This window comes from Macaca nemestrina, chromosome 1, assembly GCF_043159975.1.
Source record: "Macaca nemestrina isolate mMacNem1 chromosome 1, mMacNem.hap1, whole genome shotgun sequence".
NCBI lineage: Eukaryota > Metazoa > Chordata > Mammalia > Primates > Cercopithecidae > Macaca > Macaca nemestrina.
The window spans coordinates 197602889-197619770 of NC_092125.1; the positions used below are offsets into that span (position 1 = coordinate 197602889).

Here is a 16882-nt window from a genome sequence, read left to right on the forward strand (position 1 = left end):
GGAGAATGGCGTAAACTCGGGCGGCGGAGCTTGCAGTGAGCTGAGATCCAGCCACTGCACTCCAGCTTGGGCGACAGAGCGAGACTCCGTCTCAAAAAAAAAAAAAAAAAAAAAAAGAACTTTTTCATCACAGTATCTCCAGTGTAGGCAACTTGAGATACTCCTCTGAGAATTCAGTCAATGGGTGTCTATTAAGCTGAGGATCATCTATGCAATTAATCACAGGGGAAACAGAATGAATAGTACAGCTGGTGGCTTAAAAAAGTCTTCAATTCACCCCAGAGGCTCCTCTCCTATGTCTCTCAGGGACGGTAACAGTAATTTTAGTCCCCATTTTAAATGAGTATTTTACCATTGGGGAATATTTTCTTCTCAATTCTTAAGAGAAATTCTCAGCTTTCCTTACTTAATAAAGACACTATATTGGCCGGGCGCGTGGCTCAAGCCTGTAATCCCAGCACTTTGGGAGGCCGAGACGGGCGGATCACGAGGTCAGGAGATCGAGACCATCCTGGCTGACACAGCGAAACCCCGTCTCTACTAAAAAATACAAAAAAACTAGCCGGGCGAGGTGGCGGGCGCCTGTAGTCCCAGCTACTCGGGACGCTGAGGCAGGAGAATGGCGTGAACCCGGGAGGCGGAGCCTGCAGTGAGCCAAGATCACGCCACTGCACTCCAGCCTGGGCAGCAGAGCGAGACTCTGTCTCAAAAAAAAAAAAATAATTAAAAAAAAAAAAAATAAAGACACTATAATCTGTATTAAATAATGACTTGTGGTTTCCTTCCAACTCTCATTACGATAAATCTTTTCTAAGCTAAATTAAGCAGCCAATCATGACACTTAACTATTTTTAAAAATGGAATTATTGGCCAGGTACAGTAGCTCATCCCCTGTAATTCTAGCACTTTGAGAGTCCAAGGCCGGTAGATCACTTGAGCCCAGGAGTTTGAGACCAGCCTGGGAAACACAGTGAGACCTCATCTCTACAAGAAGTACAAAAATTAACTGGGCACGGTGGCTTGTGCCTATGGTCTCAGCTACTCAGGAGGCTGAAGCAGGAGGATCTTTTGAGCCTGGGAGGTCAAGGTTGCAGTGAGCCATGATCTAGCCACTGCACTCCAGTCTTGGCAACAGAGCCTCCAAAAAATAAATAAAACAGACCGGGCACGGTGGCTCACGCCTGTAATCCCAACACTCTGGGAGGCCAAGGCGGATAGATCACGAGGTCAGGAGATAGAGAACATCCTGGCTAACACAGTGAAACCCCATCTCTACTAAAAATACAAAAAAAAAAAAAAAAAAAAAATTAGCCAGGCGTGCTGGCGGGCACCTGTGGTCCCAGCTACTCCAGAGGTTGAGGCAGGAGAATGGCGTGAACCTGGGAGGTAGAGCTTGCAGTGAGTCAAGATCACGCCACTGCACTCCAGCCTGGGAGACAGAGCAAGACTCCATCTCAAAAAAATAAAATAAAATAAAATAATAAAATAAAATAAAGTAAAATAAAATAAAATAAATAAAATAAAATAAAAGTATTACTATAAAGCCTTGGGCTAAACACTAATAAATACTGTAATCACCTACAGAACTTTATTTTTTTTTTTTTTTTTTTTTTTTGAGACGGAGTCTCACTCTGTCACCCAGGCTGGAGTGCAGTGGCCGGATCTCAGCTCACTGCAAGCTCCGCCTCCCGGGTTCACGCCATTCTCCTGCCTCAGCCTCCCGAGTAGCTGGGACTACAGGCGCCCGCCACCTCGCCCGGCTAGTTTTTTGTATTTTTTAGTAGAGACGGGGTTTCACCGTGTTAACCAGGATGGTCTCGATCTCCCGACCTCGTGATCCGCCCGTCTCGGCCTCCCTAGAACTTTAAAAAAATGTCCAACCATCAAGATTCTAACTGAAGAAACTGAGAATGGGATTCAGAGCCAGTGGGCCATGGACGTTCTTTGCAGATCACCCCTGTACTGATATACAGACATTCACTGTTTACAAAGAGTTCCACATAAAGCCTGTATAGAACTGTAGTAGGAGAAATAAGCTGTTTGACAGTTTTTACAGACAATGGTCTTTTTAAGATCAAATCATCTTCCCAAAGATGATCACATGGAGGTTTAGAGGAGGAAAAAAACGTGTGTGTTAGATTTATTTTGTTTTATATTACTATATCACTGTTTTGTATTATGTTTGGAATGTGGCAGGCCATTATTCAATAACTTAATCATACTAGTTTATCTGTTCCTTCAGAAGTATGAACTCTTAGAACTGTACTATCTAATATACATGTACACTGAACACGTGAAATGTGGCTGATCTGAACTGGGATGAACTGCAAGTATAAAATAAACATGGGATTTCTAAGGCTTGGTATAAACAGAAAGTAAAATAACTCACTATTCTTTATATCAGCTATATGTTGAAATGAGAATGTATTGGATATATTGAATTATATAAAACATATCGTTCAAAATTATTTCATCTGTTTTTTTTTTAATGTGACTATTAAAAAATATTAAAAGGGCCGGGCGCGGTGGCTCACGCCTGTAATCCCTGCACTTTGGGAGGCCGAGGCGGGCGGATCACGAGGTCAGGAGATCGAGACCATCCTGGCTAACACGGTGAAACCCCATCTCTACTAAAATACAAAAAATTAGCCGGGCGCGGTGGCAGGCGCCTGTAGTCCCAGCTACTCGGGAGGCTGAGGCAGGAGAATGGCGCGAACCTGGGAGGCGGAGCTTGCAGTGAGCTGAGATGGTGCCACTGCACTCCAGCCTGGGCGACAGAGTGAAGACTCCGCCTCAAAAAAAAAAAAAAAAATATTAAAAGACATGTGGCTCACATTCTTCTTTTGGGCAGCACTGTCCTTGAGAACAACAATGATTGTATCTTTTCAAATTGAGAACCCAATCTAGTACCGTCCAGTCACTTTTAGATTTGTCATTTATTTTTGCCATTTCTAGTCTCTACCCGCTAAGCCTTTCCTGTTGCAGTAACTATCTGGTATCTCTCCACATGAGTTTGGGGGAGCAGGCAGAGATGTCTTAAATACAAACACAACTCTACGTAAAAGACCAAAAACGATTTAAAGATCTACTACCATTTTGGATCATACTAATCATCTAAGTCTACAAAAGAAATCAAGGAGAACCCAACCTGTTGCTTCCACTTAAAATTATTTAAAATACTCCTCAAAGCTATCTAAAAATAGAGACGCCAATGCCACCTCAGGTAGATCCACACACTCAACCAGAACTTAGTCCAGATACATGTGATCAGTGAAGCTCCTCTCTCTAGGATTTCCTTCCAGAACAGCATATGAACTAACTGCCTACAGAAATGACTCTTTTTTTTTTTTGGAGACAGTGTCTCGCTCTGTTGCCCAGGCTGGAGTGCAGTGGTGTGATCTCAGCTTAGTGTAAGCTCCGCCTCCCGGGTTCACGCCATTCTCCTACCTCAGCCTCCCAAGCAGCTGAGACTACAGGCGCCCGCCACCACACTCAACTAATTTTTTTGTATTTTTAGTAGAGACGGGGTTTCAAAGTGTTAGTCAGGATGGTCTCAATCTCCTGACCTCATGATCCACCCACCTCGGCCTCCCAAAGTGCTGGGATTACAGGCGTGAGCCACCGCGCCCGGCCAGAAATGGCTCTCATTTCTTCCCAGAACACGTTGTATTTGGTTTTTTAAAACAAACATGACTGAATTTATCAGATTTATATATGAAAGTTCTAGACAGACATACTCTAAGGATTCTAAATTCTTTGGCCCCTGCCTACTTCTCTAGCATCATCTCAAACCACTCTCTCCCTCATTCAGTCTATCACAGCCAAAACAGTCTGTTTTCTGTTCCTTGAACAAGCCAGATGTTAAACTAAACACCTTTAGACTCACGGCTCCTTCCACATGAACATTCTTCCTCGGCCTCACTGTATGGCTGATCCCTTTCTCATCCTTCAGATCTCAGCTAATCGCCTACTTGAAAGGAAGAGTCTTCCTTTAACATACATCTATGAAACCTCCCTAAGTTATCTTATAGTCCTATTCCTTTCCCAACACTTAGAAAAATCTGAAATAATCTTGTCTGCATCCCCCAACTAAAATGTTAAGCGCCCCAAGAGCTGGGATCCTGTCTTACTCACTACTGGTATCCCTATTACAAAAAAAGCACAAAAACAAGCACTCAAGCATCTACTTTACGAGAGAATTAAAAAATCAAAAGCAAGCCAGGCACCATGGCTCACTCCTGTAATCCCAGTACTTTGGGAGGCCAAGGCAGGTAGATCACCTGAGGTCAGGAGTTCGAGATCAGCCTGGCCAACATGGTGAAACCTTGTCTTTACCAAAAATACAAAAAGTAGTCCGGCATGGTGGTGCCTGCCTGTAGTCCCCAGCTACTTGAGAGGCTGAGGCAGGAGAATTGCTTGAACGTGGGAGGTGGAGGCTGCAATGAGCCAAGATCACGCCACTGCACTCCAGCCTGGGCAATAGAGGAAGACTCCATCTCCAAAAAAAGCAAAAACAAAAACAAAGACAGGCCGGGTGCTGCTATTTGATCATGTCTGTAATCCCAGCACTTTGGGAGGCCGAGGCGGGCAGATCACTTGAGGTTAGGAGTTTGAGACCAGCCTAGCCAACATGGTGAAACCCCATCTCTAATAAAAATACAAAATTAGCTGGGTGTGGTGGTGAGCACCTGTAACTGCAGCTACTCGGGAGGCTGAGGCAGGAGAATCACTTGAACCCAGGAGGCGAAGGTTGCAGTGAGACAAGATCACGTCATTTCACTGCAGCCTGGGCAACAAGAGTGAGACTCCTTCTCAAAAACAAAACAAAACCAAAAACAAATCCAGAAGCATAGTGTTTAAGTGGGAATAGTTAACAGTTACTAAAGAATTTTTTTTTTTTTTTTTTTTTTTTGAGACGGAGTCTCGCTGTGTCTCCCAGGCTGGAGTGCAGTGGCGTGATCTCGGCTCACTGCAAGCTCCGCCTCCCGGGTTCACGCCATTCTCCCGCCTCAGCCTCCCGAGTAGCTGGGACTACAGGCGCCCGCCACCACGCCCGGCTAGTTTTTTGTATTTTTAGTAGAGACGGGGTTTCACCATGTTAGCCAGGATAGTCTCGATCTCCTGACCTCGTGATCCACCCGCCTCGGCCTCCCAAAGTGCTGGGATTACAGGCTTGAGCCACCGCGCCCGGCCAAGAATTTTTTTTTTTTTACTGAAGTTTCAGTCCACTGAGTGGCCAGCAAACTGTATGGAAACAGCCACACCAGGAACATCATTATGAAATTTCAGAATACTTTTGGACAAAGAGGTCTAAAAGTTTGAGAGGTTACATGCAAGTAATATGCAAAGGCAACTGACATCTCACCAACAGTGGAAGCCAAAGACAATATAGCAGTATTTTCAAATTCTGAAGGAAAACTGTTTCCAGACTAGAATTCTATACCTGGTCAAACCAGCGATCAGCATGAGGGCAGAGAATAAAATGCATTTTGAGTCCGGGCGCGGTGGCTCAAGCCTGTAATCCCAGCACTTTGGGAGGCCGAGATGGGCGGATCATGAGGTCAGGAAATCGAGACCATCCTGGCTAACCCGGTGAAACTCCGTCTCTACTAAAAAAAACTAGCCAGGCGAGGTGGCGGGCGCCTGTAGTCCCAGCTACTCGGGAGGCTGAGGCAGGAGAATGGCGTGAACCCGGGAGGCGGAGCTTGCAGTGAGCTGAGATCCGGCCACTGCACTCCAGCCTGGGCGACAGAGCGAGACTCCGTCTCAAAAAAAAATAAATAAATAAATAAAAAATAAATAAATAAAATGCATTTTGAAACATGTAATGTCTAAAAAATTTACCTTTTCAGTACTCTTTCCTCAGGAAGCTAACTGAAATACCTTCTTCTCTAAAACAAGGGACTGAATCAAGAAAGAGAAAGAAATGGGAAAAGATAATAGGATGTAGGTAAAATCACCATAATGGCCCAGGCACGACAGCCTAGAGCACACAGCCAGAATGAAGCAGATCAGACGGTATCTCCAAGATAAAATGTATTTCTTTAATTTTTATTTATTTTTATATATATATATATATATATATTTTTTTTTTTGAGACAGAGTCTCGCTTAGTTGCCCAGGCTGGAGTGCAACGGCCGATCTCGGCTCACTGCAAGCTCCGCCTCCCGGGTTCACGCCATTCTCCTGCCTCAGCCTCCCGAGTAGCTGGGACTACAGGCGCCCGCCGCCTCGCCTGGCTAATTTTTTGCATTTTTAGTAGAGACGGGGTTTCACCGTGTTAGCCAGGATGGTCTCGATCTCCTGACCTCGTGATCCGCCCGCCTCGGCCTCCCAAAGTGCTGGGATTACAGGCGTGAGCCACCGCGCCCGGCCTATTTATTTATATTTTTGAGATGGAGTCTTGCTCTGTCATCCAGACTGGAGTGCAGTGGCATGATCTCGGCTCATTGCAGCCTCTGCCTCCTGGGTTCAAGTGATTCTCCTGCCTATGCCTCCCGAGTAGCTGGGAGGCACATGCCACCACATCCAGTTAATTTTTGTATTTTTAGTAGAGATGGGGTTTTACCATGTTGGCCAGCTGGCCTCGAACTCCTGGCCTCAAGTGATCTGTCCTCCTTGGCCTCCCGAAGTGCTTGGCTTACAGGTGTGAGCTACTGCGCTTAGCCCAAGATAGAATTTATAATATAGCCAAAATGCTTAAATGTACTGTGGAAGATTTACACTTCTGGTTAGAGTTTAGGGAGAAATTACTGATAAAGACATAGAAACTAAGCAAAATAGAGAAAAAGATAATTAAAAACAGAAAACAAATAGTTGTGCAAAAAAGGAAAAGTAAACACAACATGTAAAATGACTGGGCTGTGAATAAGCTTTATGTAATCATAATATTGTAAACCATGATACTGCCATGACTAAAACTACATTATAAACAGAGTGACTTTTTTTTTTTTTTTGAGACAGAGTCTCACTCTGTCGCCCAGGCTGGAGTGCAGTGGCACAATCTCCGCTCACTGCAAGCTCCACCTCCTGGGTTCATGCCATTCTCCTGCCTCAGCCTCCCGAGTAGCTGGGACCACAGGTGCCCGCCATCACGCCCGGGTAATTTTTTCTATTTTAGTAGAGACGGGGTTTCACCGTGTTAGCCAGGATGGTCTCAATCTCCTGACCCTGTGATCCGCCTGCCACAGCCTCCCAAAGTGCTGAGATTACAGGCGTGAGCCACCGCGCCCGGCCTCAGAGTGAAAATTAATGTTGGCATATGAGGTGGTCAGGTAAGCCTGCCAAAAACTACCACAATATAAGTGAAGTTAATAAATAATAACAAACACTATAAAGCAAAAGAGGCTTATTATTTACAGAGATATACCAAAAGGAACTGGAGAGTTGAAAATGACTGCTTCTAAGGGGCTGGGAAGGGGAATGTGGAAGAACTGCTGTTTTTCATAAAAAGCCCTAGAGAGCTGATGGTCTGATATATCTACTTTAGTGTTTTTGCACATGTAAAAAGCTTTTGTTTGTTTTTGTTTTTCTGAGACAAGGTCTTGCTCTGTTGCCCAGGCTGGAGGGTAGTGGCAAGATCTCGGCTCACTGCAACCTCTACCTTCTGTGTTGAAGTGATTCTCCTGCCTCAGCCTCCCAAGTAGCTGGGATTACAGGTGTCCGCCACCACACCTGGCTAATTTTTGTATTTTTAGTAGAGACGGGGTTTCACTATGTTGGCCAGGCTGGTCTCGAACTCCCGACCTCAAGTGATCACCTGCCTTGGCTTCCCAAAGTGCTGGGATTACAGGTGTGAGCCACCACGCCTGGCCCCCGATTTTAATTAAACACGTAACATAAGCATGAAAAGGGACTGCTTCCCAAAATATTAACAATGATTATAGATGTCAAGTTTATAGACAACCTTTTTCAAACAAATACTGTTTCACAAGAATCCAGAACTTCCATTAAGGAATCGTCTGGATAATCAATTCTTTTTTCTTTTTTTTTTTTTGAGACAGGGTCTTACTGTCACCCAGGCTGGAATGCAGGGGCATGAACATGGTTCACTGCAGTCTCCAACTACTGAGCTCAAGCTATCCTCCTGCCTCAGCCTCCCAAGCAGCTGGGACCACAGGTGTGCGCCACCATGCCTGGTTAATTTTTTTATTTTTTGTAGAGATAGGACTTCACCATGTTGCACAGGCTGGTCTCGAAATAATCAATTTTTAACATATTATGGGTTTTACAAATTAGTGAAGTTATTAGTTTCTTTTACCACCATGCTTTTACCTTATTTGAACAATGATTTGACTTGCACTGGATTCCAGACACTACTCCAAAAGAACACCCGCAGCGCTACCGGCTTCTTCAATTTACAAGTCAGGATACACTTCTGAAATGAGAGAAAATAAGTAGTGATAAAATGGCCACCCAAATGCAGATTCTGTTACTGATGCTTGAAATCTATAAACACAAACCCTACTTTAGCCCTCATCTTTACTCCAAAAGGACCCAAGCTTTTCTCTCAAAGTACGAGATAGTCTGCCTCTGTCTGACATGTTTTCATCCATCTAACCTCCTATAGTATGGAAAGCAAAAACCTTCCTTCCTGTAACCTGATACTTTCACTGGCAATATTTCAGGTGCTAAAGTTTTCATTACGCAAGACTAATTCACAAGCTCCATAAAACTCAACCTGGTGAACCTGACAAGAATCAGATGTTTAAAATAAGACAGAAATGAACAGAGGTATACCAAAATGAATTTAACAAACGCATTTCAAGGTAAAATCACTCCCCATACCCACCCATAAAAGCACAAAAATTCCCTTCTGCTCCAGTTGTTCATTCCCAGATCTATGAACATAGTCATACATCAAAGCTCTGTACAGCGTTTTCCAAAACAAATAGGAAAATCGAGTTCCAAGACCAGGAAGCTCATGTAAGTAATCAGATGTCCTCACTCCTGGCTTATCAAAGCTTTGTTGTTGTTCATATTACTATAACAAAAGGCCGGGGCAGTGGCTCACGCCTGTAATCCCAGCACTTTGGGAGGCCAAGGCAGGCTGATCATGAGGTCAGGAGATCGGGACCATCCTGGCTAACACAGTGAAACCTCGTCTCTACTAAAAACACAAAAACAAAATTAGCCGGGCACAGTGGCAGGCGCCTGTAGTCCCAGCTACTCAGGAGGCTGAGGTGGGAAAGTGGCGTGAACCCAGGAGGTGGAGGCTTGCAGTGGGCTGGAGACTGCATCACTGCACTCCAGCCTGGGGGACAGAGTGAGACTCCGCCTCAAAAAAAAAAAAAAAAAAAAAAATAGTACTAACAGGATACGACTGTCTTAGCTAGATGAGGCTTAGTATTCAGATCCTTTACCAAATAACAATGTCAAAATGTATTTACTTAGTTGATACAAGTACAAATACAGCACTTTCAAAAACTCATTCAAAATACTTTTGCATGTCTTCTTGCCATTTATTCTTCTAATTCAGCCTAAGTTACATCAGTCAAAACTTCTTTCCCCCGATTCCTCACTCCAGAGGCACAAGGGGCTCACATCAGTCAGCTCTGCCTAGCTAGTGAGGGAAAACCCATGTCTGCCACAGGACTGCAAACTGCTCTTACGCTGTAACATGCTGAATTTAAAAAACAACCTCGGCCGGGCGCGGTGGCTCAAGCCTGTAATCCCAGCACTTTGGGAGGCCGAGACGGGCGGATCACGAGGTCAGGAGATCGAGACCATCCTGGCTAATATGGTGAAACCCCGTCTCTACTAAAAATACAAAAAACTAGCCGGGCGAGGTGGTGGGCGCCTGTAGTCCCAGCTACTCGGGAGGCTGAGGCAGGAGAATGGCGTAAACCCGGGAGGCGGAGCTTGCAGTGAGCAGAGATCCGGCCACTGCACTCCAGCCTGGGCGACAAAGCGAGACTCCGTCTCAAAAAAAAAAAAAAAACAACCTATTCCAGGCCGGGCGCGGTGGCTCACGCCTGTAATCCCGGTACTTTGGGAGGCCAGGGCAGGTGGATCACGAGGTCAGGAGTTCGAGACCAGCCTGGACAACATAGTGAAACCATGCCTCTACTAAAAATACAAAAATTAGCCGGGCATGCTGCCACACGACTGTAATCCCAGCAACTTGGGAGGCTGAGGCAGGAGAATCCCTTGAACTCGGCAAGCAGAGGTTGCAGTGAGCCGAGATCATGCCATTGCATTCCAGCCTGGGTGACAGAACAAGACTCTGTCTCAAAACAACAAAAAAACACAATCGTTTCCAATACATCCATCTTTCCCTCTAATTCTAACCAGATGGCAAAAGTACACACACAAATATCCCACTTTATTACCCCATCATATTTCCTTTCTATTAATTAACCTCTTCTTGGATATCAGCAAGAATTTTAATCATTTCAACAAGTCTTCAATTCCCCATTGTTGCAATGAGTGGAGAAGCAAATCTGAGGCTCTGGCCTTTAGTTACTCTGTGACAGCAAAGAGACACCTGAAACCCTGAGTCACCCCTGACACCACAGTTGCCCTCCTCCCACTGAGCCTGTCCTGAATGTCATCTGGCCAGCCACAGGCATACTTGTCAGCTTCTATCTCCTGAACCTCCTTTGGCCAAACAGCAGTGTATTAGCAAGAAGACTCCACAATAGACCCTCTTCCCTTCTACACATTACTAATTGTCCACTTATTCAACAAATAATTTATTAAGTACTGACTACATGCCAGGCACTATTCTAGACACTGGAGGTTGAATGATTTAAAAGTCCCTTCATGCCTGGAACTGACATTCTAGAAAGCAGATGGGGGCACATGGAGGAGTAAGAGTTACACAATTTTATATCAAGTATTGATATAAAATTTTATATCTAATGAGACAGCTCAGCAGAGACTGGAAGAGAGAGTATACTGGGCTTTATCTGAGGAAACAGCAAATGCAAAGACCCTAGGGAGGAAACATACTTGGCTGTCTGATGAAGAGACAAAAATAAGAATGTCTGCAAAGGTCGCCGGGCGCATCACCTGAGGTCGGGAGTTCAAGATAAGCCTGACCAATGTGGAGAAACCCCGTCTTTACTATAATACAAAATTAGCCAGGCATGGTGGCTGGTGCCTGCAATCCCAGCTACTCAGGAGGCTAAGGCAGGAGAATCACTTGAACCTGGGAGACAGAGGTTGCAGTGAGCCAAGATCATACCACTGCACTCCAGCCTGGGCAACAATAGCGAAACTCCAACTCAAAGAAAAAAAAAAAAAGGAAAAAAAGAATGTCTGCAATGCAAAAAGTTACCAACGATCTGTTGGTAGATCAGGTCAGAAACATGGCTGAATGGACAGGGCCTTGCAATCATCGTAAGGACTTTGGTTTTCCTCTGAGTAATGAGGGCAGCCACTGGAGTGTTTAGAGCATAAAACAGAAGCATAATTATGTTTCAAAATACCACAAACTGCAATGATACATGCTGGTTGCTGAGTGGAGAACAGATTTTAATGGGCCACGAATAGAAGAAATTAGTAGACAATGCCCAAAATAATCCAGGCAGGCAGATGTGGCAGCTCACACCTATAATCCCAAAATTATGGGAGGCTGAGGCAGGAGAATTGCTTGAGCCCAGGAGATAGAGGCTGCAGTGAGCCACGTTCACACTACTGCACTCCAGGCTAGGTGACAGAGCAAGACTTTGTCTCAAAAAAGAATAAAATAATAATAATAACCCAGATAAACGACAACAGTGCCTTAGACCACAACATCACTCAGAATGCTCCCATGTTCCACACATTATTAGACCTTAAATAACGATATGGTTTCCAAATCCAAACAAAAGGTAAACACTAACATTCTAGGACCATACCATTTTTATCTCCTATGGCAAACAAGATTGATTTTTTTTTTTTCCTTATCTCACCTCATGTACCCCTGGTAATTTTTTTTTTTTGAGAGACGGAGTCTCACTCCCTTGCCCAGGCTGGAGTGCAATGGTGCGATCTCAGTTCACTGCAACCTTCATATCCCGGGATCAAGTAATTCTCCTTCCTCAGCCTCCCTAGTAGCTGGGATTACAGGCGTGCACAACCACACCCAGCTTTTTTTTTGTTTTTTGTATTTTTAGTAGAGACAGCGTTTCACCACGTTAGCCAGGCTGGTCTCAAGCTCCTGACCTCAAATGATCTGCCCGCCTCAGCCTCCCAAAGTGCTGGGATTACAGGCATGAGCCACTGCACCCGGCCTGGCAATCTTTTTTTTAATTAAATAGAGACAAGTTCTCACTATGTTGCGCAGGCTGGTTTCGAACACCTGACCTCAAATGATCCACCAGCCTCAGACTCCCAAAGTGCTGGGATTACAGTGTGAGCCACAGCACCTGGCCCCTGGCAATCTTTTATTGAGAACTACAGAACATAAGGAAACACCTTGCCACTCTTGTGAACCTGAGGTCAAAGCTAGTCCTTTAAACCACCAGGCGTAACAAGTTTATGTAATACTTGAGGACTAATGTGTTCTTGTTTCAAAAGCATGATGATAGTAATTAAAAAGTGAAAAAAAGAAGACAGTGTCTTCTATTTAAGTTAACCCAAAGAATCCAATGAATAACAAAATGTAATCTCAGCCATTCCCTGCTGGAAAAAAAAATACTAAGAATAAGATAATGACAACTGAGCAAATAAGCCCTTAGGTTTTACCACAGAAAACTGCAATGTCTGCTCCAGGTAGTTTTCATGGTATCAGTGGAAATCAAGATTGATCCAAGACTGATAAAATTACTACAGATGGGTTTGGAAAGAAAACAGATCACTTCCAAATGAGTCATGTATTCAGAGCCTTCTGTAATAGGGGATAGCAATTATGGCACACAGACCAAATCTAGCCCAATGTCTGGTTTTGTACCATCCATGAGCTAAGAATGGTTTCTGTTTTAAAATTTTTTTTTAATCAAAAGAATACTTGAGGCTGAGCGCGCTGGCTCATGCCTGTAATCCCAGCACTTTGGGAGGCCAAGGAGGGCAGATCACAAGGTCAGGAGATGGAGACCATCCTGGCTAACACGGTGAAACCCTGCCTCTACTAAAAATACAAAAAATTAGCCGGGCGTGGTGGCGGGCGCCTGTAGTCCCAGCTACTCGGGAGGCTGAGGCAGGAGAATGGTGTGAACCCGGGAGGTGGAGCTTGCAGTGAGCCAAGATCACGCCACTGCACTCCAGCCTGGGTGACAGAGCAAGACTCCATCTCAAAAAAAAAAAAAAAAAAAAAAGGAATACTTCATTACAAGTAAAAATTATGCAATATTCCAACTTCTTTTTTTCCCCCATATCAGCTGCTGGGCTAGAGAAATTCCAATTTACACACCCATAAACAATTTTACAGGAACAGTCACATTCATTTACATATGGCTACCTGCACACTAAGACAGGAGATCTGAGTAGCTGCAACAGGGACTGCCTTCAGTGGTCTCACTGCTTTGCTGCTACAAATTGCAGTGACACAGTTATAACTCAACAGCATAGGCAGTATCACATTTTATTATTTTTAATTACCAGTGCATATCCATATCAAAACAAGAAAAGCAGACGTTGATTTTACCCTTTTAAAGCACAGTGTGAAGTGTGGATCATTTTGTTATTGAATTTGATGGCAAATCATTGTGTTTATTATGAAATGACACCACAGATATGCCAAAAATACAACATACATTGATATTAAAAAACTAAGCACTCATCACAATATTCTCAACTTACAGGAAAGCAAATGACGGTAAAAAATATGTGTAGAGAAGAAAAGGACTTAGTTGGAAAAATTGACAAACGTTGTAAAAATGTAAGGTTATTTATCAGCAGTTTCTCTGCAGATTTTTTTTTTCTTGAGACATGGTCTCCATCACCTAGGCTGGAGTGTAGTGCTGAGAAAAAGAAGGTGAATGTCCTGACTTGCCCTACCACACGGCAGTTTGATAAATCAGAAGCAGTAAAATTTTATCTTTCTCGAAAAGCTCAGGGCTGAGTATGAAATTTTTCAACAAGAACCATCCTTAACCACTATTATTGTTGTGGATACCAAACAGCTTTGGAAGTTAGCTTTTGTTGCAGACTTAATGAATTCAATTTAAAATTACACGGACCTGGCACAGTAGCCCACATCTGTAATCCCAACACTTTGGGAGGCCAAGGTGGGAGGACAGCTTGAGGTCAGAAGTTGGAGACCTGCCTAGTGAACACAGCAAGATCCAACTCCACAAAAAAAAAAAAAAAAAAAAAAAAAAATTTAGCTTCACTCAATGACGTACACCTGTGGTCCCAGCTATTCAGGAGGCTGGGACAGGCTTGCTTGAGCCTAGGAATTTGAAGTTGCAGTGAGCTATGATCTCACCACTGTACTCCAGACTAGGTGACAGAGGGAGACTCTGTCTCAAAGAAATAAAATACAATTAGAAGTCAAAATAGCACTTCTATGGGAAATACATACTGTGATAAAATAATACTAATGACAAGAAATGTTTCGATTTTAAGAAATGTCAAATTACTTTATTCACTTCTCATACTGTCAAAAGTTGAACAAGAAGTGGTATCTCCATCCCCACACAAATTTGAAGCAGATTTTCTGAGCTCAAACTACAGTTCCAGCATATTTCCAGTCTCAATGTATGTGTAAAGTAAATCTCCATATTTCAAAATCTGTCTAACTGTGCAGCTAAGGAGCTTCCATCTAATCTTCAATTGGAAGTGATTTATCTGCAATGTTGTGGTATGCTAAAAGACAAATATCAAGAATCTAACATATTTCTGCGCCTTTCAAAAGATAAATCTGCTCAATTAAAATCACATGTTCACAGATTAATATAAGTATTTGGCAGTACCCATCTGCGTGAAGACATTTTCAAAGATGACACATATAAAATTTCATGACAAATCAGCATTAACAAAAATGTTTGCCCTCAATTTTGAAAGGCAATGCTAACTTGGAGCCCCAATTAAGTGAAATTGTATTCCTCAAAAGCAGAATTCCATTCTTATAGACCTGTTATTACAAAAATTATACTCATTATTTACATTTACAGATACATATATGCGTATCTATAGATATAGTCTCACTCTGTTACCCAGGCTGGCGTGCAGTGGCGTGGTCTTGGCTCAGTGCAACATCTGTCCTCCAGGTTCAAGAGATTCGTGTGCCTCAGCCTCCCGAGTAGTTGGGATTACAGGCGTGCGCCACCACGCCTGGCTGATTTTTTTGTATTTTTAGTAGAGACGGGGTTTCGTCATGTTGGCCAAGCTGGTCTTGAACTGACCTCAGGTGATCTGCCTGCCTTAGCCTCCCAAAGTGCTGGGATTGCAGGTGTGAGGCACTGTGCCCAGCCTGATTATTGTATTTTGAAATAAAGACTTTGTGCAAATTTGTTTTCTCTCTTGTCATGTAAGTACCCACATAGTAGTCTCAACTTTGCCTCTTGGCCAGCAAAGCCTAAAGTACCTGACCCTTTGGAGAGAAAGACTGTCAACCCATTTTCTTCATCATTTGTCTAACAAATGCATTTAGTACAGATGGCCAATAAGAATAAACCCTGGCCAGGCATGGTGGCTCATGCCTATACTTTGGGAGGCCAAGGCAAGTGGATCATTTGAGGTCAGAAGTTCCAGGTCAGCCTGACCAACATGCTGAAACCCTGTCTCTACCAAAGCACACAATTAGCATGGCATGGTGGCACATGCCTATAATTCTAGTTACTTGGGAGGCTGAGTCAGGAGAATTGCTTCAATCCGGGAAGCGGAGGTTGCGTGAGCCAAGATCGTGCCACTGCACTCCAGCCTGGGCAACAAGAGCAAAACTCCATCTCAAAAATAATAATAATAATAAACCCTAATGAATAGCAATTCTCAAAACTGTAAGGCTCCCAAATGGCAGGAACTGATATTTTTTAATATTTATGCCCAGCAACTCAGAGTAAAGCAAGTAAAAGTCAGTAATTAGTCATCCCAAAGCAATTTCCAAAGCAGCTGATCAATAAATAATAAGAGCACATCTGGCTCTGAAGCCTATGTTTGATTCCCAACTCCACCAACTACTAGTTGTGAGACCCTGGATAAGTTATTTAAATTAAATCTCACTATCTGTGGTCCCTTATCTATAAAACTGTTCCCACTTCACAGTGTTGTTGAACAGTGAATAAATTAATATATGTAAAATGTTCTCAAAAAAGTGCTTGGCACAAAGGAGTACTCAATAAATATTGTTAATTGGGCCAGTATCAAAATGACTGTGAAAATACATGGCTTCAACGAGCTGGTTTGGGTAGTCACGTGGTCATTAAACAACTACATTGTCATGAGAATTCAGAATTTAGCTTTATGGCAAACTCAGAATGTAAGACACTAATTCGATCTTCAAAACCTGTAAAAAGAGCAGTATGCTCTGTCAACAACAAACCCAAGCCTATGCCTAATTCCAGGTTGAATGAGTCTGCTCCTTAAATAACCCTATAATTCTGTGCCTCAAGTTCTCAACGTACAACACAGAGAAGAATCAAACATGCCAACTGATGCACCTGAACGTTTCTATCTAGACCAGTGGTTTTTAAACTCATGTTCTCAGGCTGTGCAGAGAGGTTGGGGCAAAGTAACTTTCCCATCTGAGTTATCCCAGCCCAGTAGATCAGACTGATTTGTCAAGAACTCATAATGACTACTTTCCCAGAACTTATCTTTTTATCACATTACAAAACTTTTATGAGCTAACAGCATTTCCTTACCACTTTAGCCTCTATTTCCTTGACAACCAGTGGTCATGCACTTTATAAGTAAACTACTCCTTGAGGGCAGGTATCAGATCAAATTCCTTTTTATATCTCCAGTGCCATTAACATACAACTGACCATTTTAACCATTTTTATATGTACAGTTC

At 43.3% G+C, this 16882-nt stretch overlaps 1 protein-coding gene across 4 annotated transcripts in view; it reads right to left on the bottom strand.

The window, feature by feature from the left end:
* LOC105495218 (thyroid hormone receptor associated protein 3) overlaps positions 1-16882 on the bottom strand; it is a 106299-nt gene that overhangs the window by 41735 nt on the left and 47682 nt on the right. For all 4 annotated transcript variants that reach the window (XM_071096062.1, XM_071096064.1, XM_071096061.1 and 1 more), the window contains exon 2: positions 8275-8377. The gene's annotated coding sequence lies outside the window, so the exon portion shown is untranslated. The remainder of the gene's footprint in view (positions 1-8274; positions 8378-16882) is intronic.